Source organism: Rana temporaria, chromosome 12, assembly GCF_905171775.1.
Source record: "Rana temporaria chromosome 12, aRanTem1.1, whole genome shotgun sequence".
In the NCBI taxonomy this organism is placed as follows: Eukaryota; Metazoa; Chordata; class Amphibia; order Anura; family Ranidae; genus Rana; species Rana temporaria.
In genome coordinates, this window is record NC_053500.1 from 48278243 (window position 1) to 48293338 (window position 15096).

Genomic DNA, 15096 nt, shown 5'->3' on the forward strand with positions numbered 1-15096 from the left:
CGCTCACCCAGAGAGACAGAACGAGATGCCCGGTGGAACATCCGATGCGGACGATACTGTCCCTCTGGATGATGGCGGAGGCCCGGAATTCCTATGGAGCGACGTGAGTACACCTAACGGCAACCCCACTAGGCCGCAGTCTGTCCCAAGCCCTGCTTCTGATAGTGAGCCCTCACTCAGGGACATTTTTGCGGCTATTACCACATGCAACACCTCTCTAACTGCCCTGACTGCTGACATCAAGGGGGTTAAGGCTGAGATATCATTTCTGAGGCAAGATGCACAAAAATTGAGGGAAAGAACCTCTGCTGCAGAAGGAAGGATAAGCTCCATAGAGGATGACATGGCCCCCATGCAAAGGGATCTCTCATACAACAACCATCTCCTTACTCAACACTCATCCCGTTTAGAGGAATTAGAGAATAGAATGAGAAGGAATAACGTGAGGCTGGTTGGTCTGCCTGAAAGAGCTGAAGGAAAGAACCCTGTAGAGTTTATTGAAAACTGGCTGGTGACTGCTTTTGGCAAAGAGGCTTTCACTCCATTATTTTCAGTTGAGAGAGCACATAGAGTGCCTTCCCGGCCTCTGCCACCGGGGGCCCCTCCAAGACCCTTTCTGTTCAAACTGCTCCACTATAAAGATAGGGATGCTATACTGCGCAATGACAGGCTCAAACCTGAAGCCATGAAGATTGATAATGCAAAAATTTCCTGTTTCCCTGACTTCTCTGCTGAGCTACAAAAGCAACGTGCAAAGTTTATAGACATCAAACGTCGTCTCAGAGCTCTGGATGTAAAGTATGCTATGCTATATCCCTCCAAGCTAAGAGTGGAAGCTCTAGGCTCCGTTCATTTTTTTGACCTCCCATCTTCGGCCGCACAATGGCTGGACAGAGAGGAACATTCACTCCGTGATAGTCGCAGCCAACGCCGCGCTCAACAGGACGGATAATACACTGATTTAATTATCGCTGATAGCTACCTGTTTGCTCCTATTCCAAGGCGGAGAAGCTGCTGATGCTTAGTCCACACTCCACCACTTGGGCTATTTGTTTTAGCTGTTGAGAAGTTCGAACGCTTTGGTGCACTTCCACTGTTGCCCCTATGTGGATCTGGCTTAGGCCCCACCTTGCCTACGGGCACATAAGTTTGGCCATGTTGGCCTGTGGTTCTATGACTTTATTTTTCCTTCTACTATCTCTCCATCTACTGGACAACCTTGCTGTGGGAACATCTCCACCCGTCATGTTCCGATCACACCCTGAATCTGCCCCCTCTCCTGTGACTGCCTCAATTGTTTATTATACGATGTTCTTTGCCTCATTCCTGCTACCACTGTCGCACTGCCCCACCCTGATACGTATCTTTCGCATTGGCCGAAGGTCATGTGTCCATGTTTTCCTTACCAGACTGACCTACCACCTTGCCACTCAGTACTATAGTATTGTCATTAATATGCATGTTCTACCTGTTCCTAAACTACAATGGCGGCACTGACTAGATTTCTGTCCTGGAATGTGAGGGGATTAAACAACCCTGTTAAGCGCCTGGCCGTGCTTCGCACGGTCAGGAGAATAGCTGCTGATATTATTTGTCTGCAGGAGACTCACCTCCCCCCGACCTCCACGCCCCAATTTGCGGCAAGGCAATTTAGCCACCAATTTCATTCCACCTTCTCAGTGTACTCGAGGGGGGTGAGTATCCTGGTCAAACAGGGCACGCAGTTTACGGTCCTGAAAACGCAAATTGATCCCGATGAACGGTATATCTTTATCTTATGTTGTATACACGGCACTAAATGTATTTTGGCTGGAATATATATTCCCCCTCCCTTTTCATCTAGCATATTGAAGGTATTGACAGATTTCATGGCCCGCTTTGCGGGTATACCTGTATTTGTGATCGGTGACTTTAATAATTGTCTGGATACTGCTAGGGATAGAATGTCTGCACAAGGAGGGGTGGGGGTGCAGGGAGGGGGTGGGCCTACTCCGTTTGCCCGTTTGCTATCGGAAATGGGCCTTACAGATGTTTGGAGGGTTCATAACCCAGAGGGCAGAGTTTACTCCTGCCAATCTGCCTCTATTGGGTGCCTATCCAGAATTGACCTTGGTTTGGGGAATGATTTGCTCCTACCAATGTTAGATTCCTCTCAGTACCATCCCAGGCAGGTCTCGGATCACTCCCCACTGTCAATAGACGTAAGGTGTGGGGCTCGTAGGGGTAATACCCTTTGGAAGCTCAACCCCTTTTGGCTATCGCTTATTCCAGATCCAGACCCTATCCCGGAACTCCTCACAAATTTTCTTGAACGAAACTTGAACACTGCAACATTAGATGTGGTATGGGACACAACTAAAGCCTTTCTCAGAGGCCAATTTATTAGGGAAATCTCCAAGGTAAAAACGTCCACAAAGAAATGGGAAATGTCGGTGCTGGAGGAGGTACGATCCTCTGAAGCCAGATATATTGCTGACCCCACGGACGATAATAGGCGATCGTGGCTAGCAACACAAACCTTACTTAAAGACCTATCCATGCAGTTAGCCAAAAATAAACATTTTTTCCTACAACAGAGTCACTTTGAAGAGGGTGAAAACACAGGACACATGTTAGCATTGCTAGCTAGATCACAACAGTCATCCTCTCACATTGCGTCGATCACGAATCGCGCGGGGATTCCTTGCCACTCCACTAATGAAGTCACAGAGGCTTTCAAACTTTTTTTTCAGGACGTCTATTCCTCCAAAGTTAACCCCACCCAGGACGAAATTCATTTGTTCCTGGACAAATACCCCATTCCATCTTTGTCTGCTTCGGATGTTACCCTGCTCAATGCCCCTCTGACTGAGGAGGAATTACTAGAAGCACTGGCACACTCGAAAAACGGTCGAGCTCCAGGGGCTGACAGGTTACCATCTGAGGTATACAAAAAATATGCAACCCAACTCCTCCCTGCTCTTCTCAAGGTCTATAACCAAGCACTTGAAACAGGTTTCCTTCCCCCATCCATGAATGAAGCCCTTGTGGTGGTCCTGTTAAAACCCGGAAAGGAACCCCTGTCACCGGACTCTTATAGGCCAATTTCACTTCTGACATGTGATGTCAAGCTGTTGGCCAGGGCTCTGGCTAGCAGGTTGGCTAAATGCATACAAAAGGTGATTCACAGAGATCAGTCTGGGTTTATTCCAACGAGATCAACCTCACAGAATTTGCGCAGACTCTTCCTGAATTTGCAAATCCCTCCGGATAATGTAGGGAACAGGGTGGTTCTATCGTTGGACGCCGCCAAGGCGTTCGATAGCGTAGAATGGCCCTATCTCTGGGAAGTCCTGACTCGATTCGGGGTGGGTTCCACATTTTTTAAATGGGTTCAGCTGCTGTATAGTTCCCCATCGGCGAGAATGCGTGTCAATGGGGAGGTATCGGAACCCTTTTGTCTCGCTAGGGGCACTCGGCAGGGGTGCCCTCTGTCGCCCCTGCTGTTTGCCCTGGCTCTTGAACCATTGGCCATACATATCAGGCATATGCAGGAAATAGTGGGGTTTCAGAGAGGTCCTAGAAAAGATGTGGTCTCCCTTTACGCTGATGACACTCTGATATACTTGGGAGATACAGGCAGCTCTTTACAAAATGTTATGAACCTAATTCCTGGCTTCGGTCAGCTCTTGGGTTTCACTATCAACTGGAACAAATCGGTTCTTATGCCCTTAGATCCCCTGCCGGGTCCATTGCCTGATTGTGCAAGGGACATTGCTGTGGTGGATGAATTTCGTTATCTGGGCATACAGGTCACACCACTCCCGCTCCACTACCTAGACAAAAATCTATCTCCATTGCTACAGAAACTTCGCCTACCATGCTCAGCCTGGAAGAAATTGCCACTGTCCGTGACTGGTAGAGTCAACCTAATTAAGATGGTATGGGCGCCTCAGCTCCTATACATCTTTCACAACTCTCCAATTTGGATCACCCATAGATGGTTTACTCGGATAGACTCTCAGTTTAGGGAATTAATCTGGGGGGGGAAATCAGCTTGTATTAGTCTACACTCACTGCAGCTTACAAAAGACCAGGGGGGCTTGGTGGTCCCACACTCTAGGTTCTATTTTATAGCCTCACAGCTCCAACATCTTGTTAATTGGTGAGTAGTAGATGGCTCTGATCCGATTAGGTCATTGATAGTCCCAGTGGATTCGGCTCTCCCGGCGCTGGTATATCTGGAGGCTGGTCTTACCCAGTTCCCTGATACTCTTCCCACAATAGGCCTATTGAACAAACTATGGAAGTATGTGAGAAACATTTTTAAACTTAAAGCGGTCTGCCAGTTCACTCCAATATGGAGGAATAAATACCTGGGAGAACTCTTTATACTGAAGGGCTTCGGCTCATGGGAGACGCTCGGGATACATTATGTCACCCAGTTGTTCTCTGGTACTGTCTTTAAATCTTTTGCGGCCATGAAAGAGGACTTTGGCTTACATAACACCCAATTCTATCAATATCTGCAGTTGAGGCACGCAGTACAGTGTGAAAGTAGACTCTCCCCAATAGTTGTGGCAGCGCACCCTCTGATGAGAGACGTACTCTCCACGGAGGACAGAGCGGGCATGATTTCACGGGTCTATGCAAGGCTACTCCAATATACGCATGATGTCAGTAAACTTCCCTGTAGACGTGGGTGGGAGCGTGACCTGGGACCTATAGATGGGGAAACCTGGGAGTTGTGTCTGACATCTGCTCCCTTAGTCTCAGTCTCTGCATCTCAGAAACTGTCCCACTTATATTTATTACACAGGGTGTACAGGACTCCGGCTAGGTTGCACAAGTGGGGCTTCAGAGACACCCCCCTGTGTCCAAAATGCACCGCGCAAACTGGAGATCTGCTGCACATGATGTGGAAGTGTCCCAAGCTATTTCGGTATTGGAAATTTGTTCTGGATACCATAGCTCAGGTGTTTCAGATACCAGTTATTACTGATCCAGTGGTCTGCCTCCTTGGTGCCTTGGAACTACCTGACCTGTCACCAAATGGTCATACCGCAGTGCTACGATCGCTTTATCTCGCCCGCAAAGAGATTGCTAAACTATGGATCACTCCTAGGGTACCAACTGGTACACAATGGGTGAAACAGGTTAACAGTATTTTAATACGTGAAAAACTAACATATCAACACCGGGGTGCCTTAAAGAAGTTTTATTCCATGTGGCAGCCTTGGCTAGATGTACCGGGACTAGGCCCCTTGCAGTTGGTGAGAGACAGATTGCTGCAGGGATAGAATGTCTTTGTTCCAAAGAATGGGAATGTGATTATGCTGTGTGTGGGGAGAGAGAGCGGGGCATGTTACATCATTTATTGGGGAACCTAAAAAGATGCTGGGAATATGATGGTGGTCCACAGCTTTTTCTTTTTCTTTTCTTTTTCTTCTCTTTTCTTTTCCTCACTTTCTTTTATTGTCCATCTACCCTCTTCCCTTTCATCTCTAACCCTAGTTTGTTTAACTTTCTATTACCTCCTGAGATTACAGTCTGATGCTGCTGTACACAGTCAGACTAAGTTTCCCAGGGTAATGTTACATATGACATGCAGTACTGTAAAGTATAACATTTTCTCATATCTGTTCCATTTATGTTTATGTTGGCAGGCATGCCACTTAGGTATGTTGGTATTAGCCGGAAATTTGATATATGCTGGTATAGGACTGTATCCTGATTTTTTCCCTGTACACTGCAAATGATATTGATCTGTCTGTGTACAATTATGTGATTGTATCCCTACTTTTATATAATAAACTTGTTTCTGATTCAAAAAAAAATAATGGAGTCAAGGGGCTGGGTCTTGAGGATAATAAACCTTTATGGAGGTAGTTGTCCTAAATTTGCAGCGTAGTGGAAGTCACAAGGGGTAATAGGTCTGTAGTGGGTCTGTGTGTCGGGTGTGTCCATGGAAGGGATGTGAGGTCGGGAGATATTCGGTCATTTTCTAATGACGTCTATAATTTAGTGGAGGAACCATGGTACCAATCGACTATTCTGATCAACGATGCATCGTGAAAGTACAGCCGTAGGTCAGGGAGGGCAAAACCCCCTCTACTTTTAGGTAAAGTTAAAACGTTAAAGCCAATCCTGGACTTCCCATGTCGCCATATGAAGTCCCGAATAGCCCTGTTGATCGATTGGAAGAAGCCACAAGGAGGTGGGTTAGGAATTGCCTGAAAAACGTATAAAACTTTGGGTAGAATGTCGATTTTGATGGCGTTCATTCGGCCAAACCTGGAGATGTTCGGTTTATCATAAGATTCGAGGCACGTTTGCAACGTTCTTATTAGGGGCATATAGTTTATATCTGTTAGGGTGGGTAGAGAGGTAGGGATTTGGATTCCAAGATACTTGACAGCTTTTTGCTGCCATTTAAATTCAAATGAGGATTGAACCTGGGTTACTGTAGGTTTGGGTAGGGAGATGTTAAGGGCCTCAGTTTGATCGTAATTTACTTTAAAGTTACTAGCCAGTCCAAACTCTGTGAATGCCTTGATAATGGCTGGTATAGATGTGTGGGGCTTAGTAACATATAATAAGAGGTCATCCGCATATAGGGACAGTTTATATTGACGATGGCCAATAGATATACCCTGAATATTGGAGTCGTGCCGGATGGCCATATGTTCCATTGTGAGTATGTATAACAATGGCGACAAGGGACATCCCTGGCGAGTTCCGTTACGAATCCATATTGGGTCAGATAGCAGGCCATCGGATCCTTGCTGTAGGGTTGTCAGAGAGCCAGGATCTTGCATAGCATGTTGGGTCCTAAGCCCACTTGTTGAAACGTTCTCTCCAGAAATTGCCAATGAACCCGGTCAAACGCTTTTTCGGTGTCGACCGAGATCAAGCAAGATGGGATTCTGCATTTTTGGGCATATTCCATCAGGGAAATGGTTTTGAGGATGTTATCTCTGGCCTCCATCTTTGGGGTGAACCCCACCTGGTCAAGGTGTATTAGGTTGGGTATTGCTGGCAGGAGGCGATTGGCCAGTAGCTTGGAGTATAAGCGAATGTCAATGCTGGTGAGAGAAATGGGAACCGTAACCACTCGTACACACGACCGAACATGTCTGCTGAAACTGGTCCGCGGACCAGTTTCCGCGGACATGTTCGGTCGTGTGTAGGGCCGACCGGACAATTTTTCTGGCCGACCGGACAGGTTTCCAGCGGACATGTCCGCTGGAACCATGTCCGTCGGACATGTCCGATGGTCAGTACGACTCATCGGACATGTCCGCTGGGCCGAAATCCCTCGCATGCGTCGAAGTGATTCGACACATGCGTGGAAGCATTGAACTTCCGGAGGCGCGTACATCACCGCGTCATCGTTACCGCGTATCCTGTCCGCGGGGAATTTGGTCTGATGGTGTGTACAGCCATCAGACCAAATGATCCCAGCGGACATGTCCGATGAAAACGGTCCGCGGACCGTTTTCATCGGACAGGTCCGCTCGTCTGTACGAGGCCTTAGAGTTTAGAGAAGATTTTATTTTTTATAGGAGTGGACCAAAATCCCTCCTGAGATGTGTGCAAACCTGATCACCAACTACCTCTGTGCTTGGCAACAAGGGTTTCTCCACCAAGTACTAAGTCATGTTTTGCTTGGGGATCAAATATTTATTTAACTCACTGAACTGTAACTCCATTTATATTTGAGGTCGACCGATATGGGGTTTTCTCTGGCTAATATTCAGAAATCAGGGCGGCCAATAGCCGATATATGAGGTCAATTTTTGCGGCCGATATTTTAGGCTGATTTTTATTTTTTTTTGGCAGGTGATACTGGTTGTCACGCACTGGTAGGTTTCACACTGAGCTGATTTGTCAGGTTCACAGTTACACTATATGTAACTGAATGCAGAGTGAGACCAGCTGTCAAAATTCAGCAGTAAGGTCGGTGTAGGCAGGGCCCTGCAGCTATCAAGCACCAGCCAATGATTGGGCTGCTTAAGAAAGGGGGGTGGGGGGATCACATACCCGTAGCGGCCCAACCAGATCAGATCCCATTGGCTGGTGTTTGATAGCTGCTGGGTCCCGCCCACCCCCTACATCACTGCTGAATTCTTTTTTTTTTCTATCAATACATTTTTTATTGGGTTTATCAATTTACAACACTTGAGGTAGTTGCATTCAATATACAACTTAAGTAGTATAATCACCTTGTACAGGCAAACATTTAACAGAAAAAGAATACGGTACTCGGCGACCTAGGCCAGCCTACCCCAATTGGGTACAAACTGTAGGACTGGGAGGTCACCAAGATGATCAGTGGTACACCTATACAGCTAAAGTAAATACAAATAAAGGAGGGGGGAAGGGATGGAGAAAACTGAAATAAAGGCTGCCGTTAGTCATTATCTATACCAAAGATTCAGTATTTTATACCGTTATTCTTCAGACTATAGGAAGATTATTAAAGTAAGGAATCTTTTAAATATTTGGAAGCTTTCCGGTGGGTTAACCACATTTTCCATTTTCTACGATAGAACTATTATTAGCCTATAAGAATCCCCTAATTGAGCTTGGGTGTTTAATCTGGTGATGACCATTGGTAGGTTTGGGGCATCTGCGGATTTCCATAGAGAGGCCACTGTAATTCTTGAGGCTATCAAAATATGTAAGACAATAGTCCTATACAAAGTGGGGTATTTGTCTAGATCTATACCTAATAATGCGTTGGTAGGAGTAAGCTTAGTAAGGTTACCCGTAAGATTGGCGATAAAGGATGAGATAGAGTTCCAAAAACTTTTTAGAGTCTTGCAACTCCAAAGCGTGTGCAGGAGGTTTCCCGTTTGCTTGTTACATTTCCAACAGATGTCGGATGCTGTTGGATACATTTTGGATAACTTGTATGGTGTTAAGTACCATCTATTAATTATTTTTTGGGCATTATCCCAGTGTTTAATAAAAGAGGATGACTTACTTATTGTTTGAAATGCTTTAATCCACTGAGTCGGGGAAAAAATCTGGTCCAGATCTCTTTCCCATTTCAGCATGTTTGTGTTTTTGGTAAACAGTTGGGAGGATAACACATCGTAGAAGAAAGATATACCTTTCTTGTTATCATTTTTCTGAGGAGAGAGGAACTCCCAAAGGATCATAGGGATTTCGATCAAATAACTGGGAGAGAAATCCTTCAGTCGGGTACACTTACCAATCTTAGTCTCGATGATGTTTTTAACATTAGGGGGTAGGTTCTGGTATAGATTATATCCATTACTGATCCACTTGTTCACAGAGAATCTGATTCTGCAATAATTAATGACTTCTGTGGGAAGATGTAATTTTGACTTTTTCTCTACATGCCTGGTTTTTGAGAAAATGTGTTTCCAAGCGAATAAAGTAGTTTTAATGCTTATTAGGTTGGGGATTGTTATCTTGGGGATAATGGCGCTAGCTATTGCCAGAGAAGGGAGGTCAAAATTGTGTGTGGCTAGACGTTCAATGTTTACCCATAATTTGTCATTTGTTGGGGGTAAACCAATGTTTCATCTGATCTAAGATAGAAGCAAAATAATAATTTCTAACATCTGGGAGGCCCATTTTTGTAGTAAGGATCGAGAAAGCAACTCTGGGTTTTTTTTTTGTTCCAGATAAATTGTCTAAGTTTGCTGTCTAGTTGTTTAAAGAACTTGGCAGGAATTGGTATGGGGAGGCATATAAAGAGATATAAAATTTTAGGTAAAGTTTGCATCTTGAAAGCGGCTATTTTACCAACCCAGGATAAATTATTTTTTTGAATATACAATAAGTCACGGGATATTTGGCCTAAAAGTGTGAGGAAATTAGCATCATACATTTTGGTTGGAGGAAATGTGAGTTGGATCCCTAGGTATGTTATCGATTTGTTGTCCCAATTGAGTCTGGTATGTTCATAGGGAGGATAAAGCATTTATCCTGATTGATTTTATAGTATGAGACATCTTTGAATTTTTCTAGTATTGCGTGTATTGTGCACGTCTTGGCCAATCGTAACACCTCTGACGTTCGGGGATGATCGCTTTAAGTGACAATTGCGCGGTCGTGCGACGTGGCTCCCAAACAAAATTGGCGTCCTTTTTTTCCCACAAATAGAGCTTTCTTTTGGTGGTATTTGATCACCTCTGCGGTTTTATTTTTTGCGCTATAAACAAAAATAGAGCGACAATTTTGAAAAAAATGAATATTTTTTACTTTTTGCTGTAATAAATATCCCCCAAAAATATATAAAAAAATGTTTTTCCTCAGTTTAGGACGATACGTATTCTTCTACATATTTTTCGTAAAAAAAAAAATCGCAATAAGCGTTTATTGATTGGTTTGCGCAAAAGTTATAGCGTTTACAAAATAGGGGGTATTTTTATGGCATTTTTATTAATATATATTTTTTTACTAGTAATGGCGGCGATCAGCGATTTTTTTCGGTACTGCGACATTATGGCGGACACTTCGGACACATTTTTGGGACCATTGGCCCCTAGTGGCCGCTCAAAGAGCCGGTGTAGAGCTATGGGCTCTCGCCCAGGAGAGCCGACCTGCCGCCGTAGAATGACGGCGGCTGGTCGGCAAGTAGTTAATAAGGATCTAAGATCAGATCTAAGGTTACTGAGTTGACGTTCTAAGATTATGTTTTGGGGGGGTTTTTTGTGCAACTTTTCAAGGTTGGAAATTTCTATTAGTATTGAGTTGATCATTGCATTAAGAGACCTCTCGCATATGCTTTGTGGGCGCACCATAGAGTAGTGTTGTTAACGGACATATTATCATTTACATTATCATTTTTCATCACAGATCTATGTTTCTCCTGGGAGAGGATATATGTATTGTTTCTCCAAAGATAATTGTTGGGGCAATTTTGGTTCGAATTAATATCAAGAGTGATTGGAGCGTGATCAGACCATGTTAGGTTGTGAATACTAGCATTCGCTACTTTTGTGAGATTTCTATCTGTGATGAAATAGTCTATTCTGGAGTACGTCTAATGTACATTGGAGAAGAAAGTAAAGTTTTTTTCTGTGGTATGAAAGCATCTCCAGGGATCGTACAGGTCTTCTGCTGAGAAAATGTTGGAAAGACCCTTTCTGGGAGCTTTTCCTTTCTTCGAGGTGTCCATATCAGGATCCATCGGTGCGTTGAAGTCTCCACAGATCAAGAGGTGGCTTTTCTGAATTTTTCTTGTTTTCCCAATCACGTTTTGGATGAATTGGTGGGGATTTTTATTGGGGGCATATATATTGACAATAGTGTATGTCACGTTGTCTAGGGTGGCAACCAGAATTATGTATCTTCCTTGGGTGTCAGTTTTGAGATCTATTTGTTGGAACTAGACAGTGTCTTTGATAGCTATTGCCCCTTTTTTTTTCTTTCTTTTGTTGCTGGAGAGGAAAATTATGATGTTTGAAGGTAGGTGTTTTATCCTTAGCGAAATGGGATTCCTGGATGCAAACATCACTTCCGAATTTAATTGCATCTGTCCACAATGCTTTTCTTTTATGAGGGCTGTTCAAGCCTTTGACATTGAAAGACATGAGTTTAAGTGGCATATCTTATCAGTTGATGCTCTGTTGTAGATTCAGTCTTGTAGGAGATAGTTTTTTTGTGGATAGATGGTATATCATTGTGGCGTAGTAATATTGTTTTGCCAGTAGATGGTGGTGTTGCTTTAGAAATAGTGTACAGGCAGCAGAAAAAAAAAACAGAAAATGGTGAACGAACCAGGGAAGGAAAATCAACAAAAGCTTAGTAAAACTGTGAAAAAAAAGAATAGAAGTTGTTGTGCTCGAACTCCTGTGTACATGACTATGTACTTCCAATCGGTTGGGGGTAAAAACTTGGAGAGAAGTCCAGTCAGGAATTATTTCAAATCTGGATTCCCTGAGCTGCAAAAGGCCCTTAAACATGGGCATAAGAGAGATTTGTGAGGCCTCAGTTTGTTCCTGGAGACCGCGACATTAAAATTTGTCATGAGGATTTTTATTTTTATAATCGTCACTAGAGGATTTTTAAGCTGTTTTCCAGTCCTGGGAAATGGGACTAGGTGTAGTAGTGTCTATTTTGGTATTTTCTTGGTTTGGGAGTAGACCCCATGAGCGGAGGATTTTCAGACCTTCTTCCATTCCGTTAATAGTGTATGAGGTGCCTTTAAATTCTACCAGAATTTTTGTGGGGAAGCCCCATTTGTAAATTATGCCATGGTTTCTCAGCACTTTAGTGATCGAGTTTAGATTTTTGCGAGCTAAGATTGTCGCTTGTGAGAAATCCGAGTAAAGGATTATTCCAGAATACGGATCTGGGAGTGGCGCCGAGCGAATTGCATCAGTTGTTCCTTGACATTGAAAAAGTGGATCCTAGCAATGACATCTCTAGGTATTTTCTCTGCTATGTAATGCGGTTTAGGTAGTCTATGTGCCCTGTCAATTTCCAGCTCTTGTTGAGGAGTGGCAGGGATTAGATCAGAAATTATGGTTTTAATGAAGCGTTTTAGGTCTGCTGGCTTCACATTCTCAGGTACAGGTGGTTCTCAAAAAATTAGCATATTGTGATAAAGTTCATTATTTTCTGTAATGTACTGATAAACATTAGACTTTCATATATTTTAGATTCATTACACACAACTGAAGTAGTTCAAGCCTTTTATTGTTTTAATATTGATGATTTTGGCATACAGCTCATGAAAACCCCAAATTCCTATCTCAAAAAATTAGCATATTTCATCCGACCAATAAAAGAAAAGTGTTTTTAATAAAAAAAAAAAAGTCAACCTTCAAATAATTATGTTCAGTTATGCACTCAATACTTGGTCGGGAATCCTTTTGCAGAAATGACTGCTTCAATGCGGCGTGGCATGGAGGCAATCAGCCTGTGGCACTGCTGAGGTGTTATGGAGGCCCAGGATGCTTCGGTAGCGGCCTTAAGCTCATCCAGAGTGTTGGGTCTTGCGTCTCTCAACTTTCTCTTCCCAATATCCCACAGATTCTCTATGGGGTTCAGGTCAGGAGAGTTGGCAGGCCAATTGAGCACAGTAATACCATGGTCAGTAAACCATTTACCAGTGGTTTTGGCACTGTGAGCAGGTGCCAGGTCGTGCTGAAAAATGAAATCTTCATCTCCATAAAGCTTTTCAGCAGATGGAAGCATGAAGTGCTCCAAAATCTCCTGATAGCTAGCTGCATTCACCCTGCCCTTGATAAAACACAGTGGCTGACATGGCACCCCAGACCATCACTGACTGTGGGCACTTGACACTGGACTTGGCATTTTGACATTTCCCTCTCCCCAGTCTTCCTCCAGACTCTGGCACCTTGATTACAGAATGACATGCAAAATTAGCTTTCATCCGAAAAAAGTACTTTGGACCACTGAGCAACAGTCCAGTGTTGCTTCTCTGTAGCCCAGGCCAGGCGCTTCTGCCGCTGTTTCTGGTTCAAAAGTGGCTTGACCTGGGGAATGCGGCACCTGTAGCCCATTTCCTGCACACGCCTGTACACGGTGGCTCTGGATGTTTCTACTCCAGACTCAGTCCACTGCTTCCGCAGGTCCCCCAAGGTCTGGAATCGGTCCTTCTCCACAATCTTCCTCAGGGTCCGGTCACCTCTTCTCGTTGTGCAGCGTTTTCTGCCACACTTTTTCCTTCCCACTGAGGTGCCTTGATACAGCACTCTGGGAACAGCCTATTCGTTCAGAAATTTCTTTCTGTGTCTTACCCTCTTGCTTGAGGGTGTCAATGATGGCCTTCTGGACAGCAGTCAGGTCGGCAGTCTTACCCATGATTGCGGTTTGGAGTAATGAACCAGGCTGGGAGATTTTAAAAGCCTCAGGAATCTTTTGCAGGTGTTTAGAGTTAATTAGTTGATTCAGATGATTAGGTTAAGAGCTCGTTTAGAGAACCTTTTCATGATATGCTAATTATTTGAGATAGGAATTTTGGGTTTTCATGAGCTGTATGCCAAAATCATCAATATTAAAACAATAAAAGGCTTGAACTACTTCAGTTGTGTGTAATGAATCTAAAATATATGAAAGTCTAATGTTTATCAGTACATTACAGAAAATAATGAACTTTATCACAATATGCTAATTTTTTGAGAACCACCTGTATACCTTTGAATTTTATGTTATTTCTTCGATTTCGGTCTTCAATTTGTTCAACTTTGATCCAGAGTTGTCTCATTTCTTCTTCTAGATCAAAGTGGGAGTCCACTAATTCATTGTGCGCAGCAGTGAAATCGCACATTTTATTCTCCATATAATCAACTCTTTCTCCCAGAGAATCAATCTCCAATTTAGATTTGTGCATAAGGCTGATCATATCATGCTGTAATACACCTCTTAAAGACATGATCATATCTTTAAAGGTAGTGTCCAGTATTGGTATAGCCTGTAGTTTTTCATCATAGGGATTTTTGTCCAGGCTACAGGCAAGGTCTGTATGAGGCCCAGCCGGGCTGCAGAATGCGCTGAGTTTGTGGGGCCCCTCTCTGTTCTTCCTGTTAGCCGACATGTCTGCTACAGTCCCGGTAAGTTCCAGTATCGCTCTGTGTTGTTTGGGGCTCACAGGTCGCTGTGTATGTTGCTCAGGGAGATCCGTTCTCAGAGAGCTTCCTCAGAATGTAGCCATACAGTTCTGCGGCTGACCACGCCCCTCCATCACTGCTGAATTCTGACAGCTTCTCTCTGCATTCAGTTACAAACGTCAGTTTGACACACTGAGTGGCAGAGCTGCTCAGTGTGCGACACTCTCAGTGGAGTGTGGAGAAGGGAGGAGTGCACAAAAATCAGCCGATATATCAACCTCCAATTTGCATCATGTGTTTTTTCTGGATTTTGGGGTAATGTTCTATTTCATTTAAAATACACCTATGTTAAAAAAAAATTTACAGACCCTTTATTTCTTTGTCAATTGACAACGGTATAAAATCTGAAGGGGGGGGGGGATCAAATAATTATTTCCCCAACTGTATGTAGAAAAAAAAAAGGAAAATTATTTTTGACATTACAGGCACAAGAACAAGTTTGGTTTAAATTATTATTTTTTTTTTTTTTAATCTCTTTACCGTTAAATGAATAAGATAA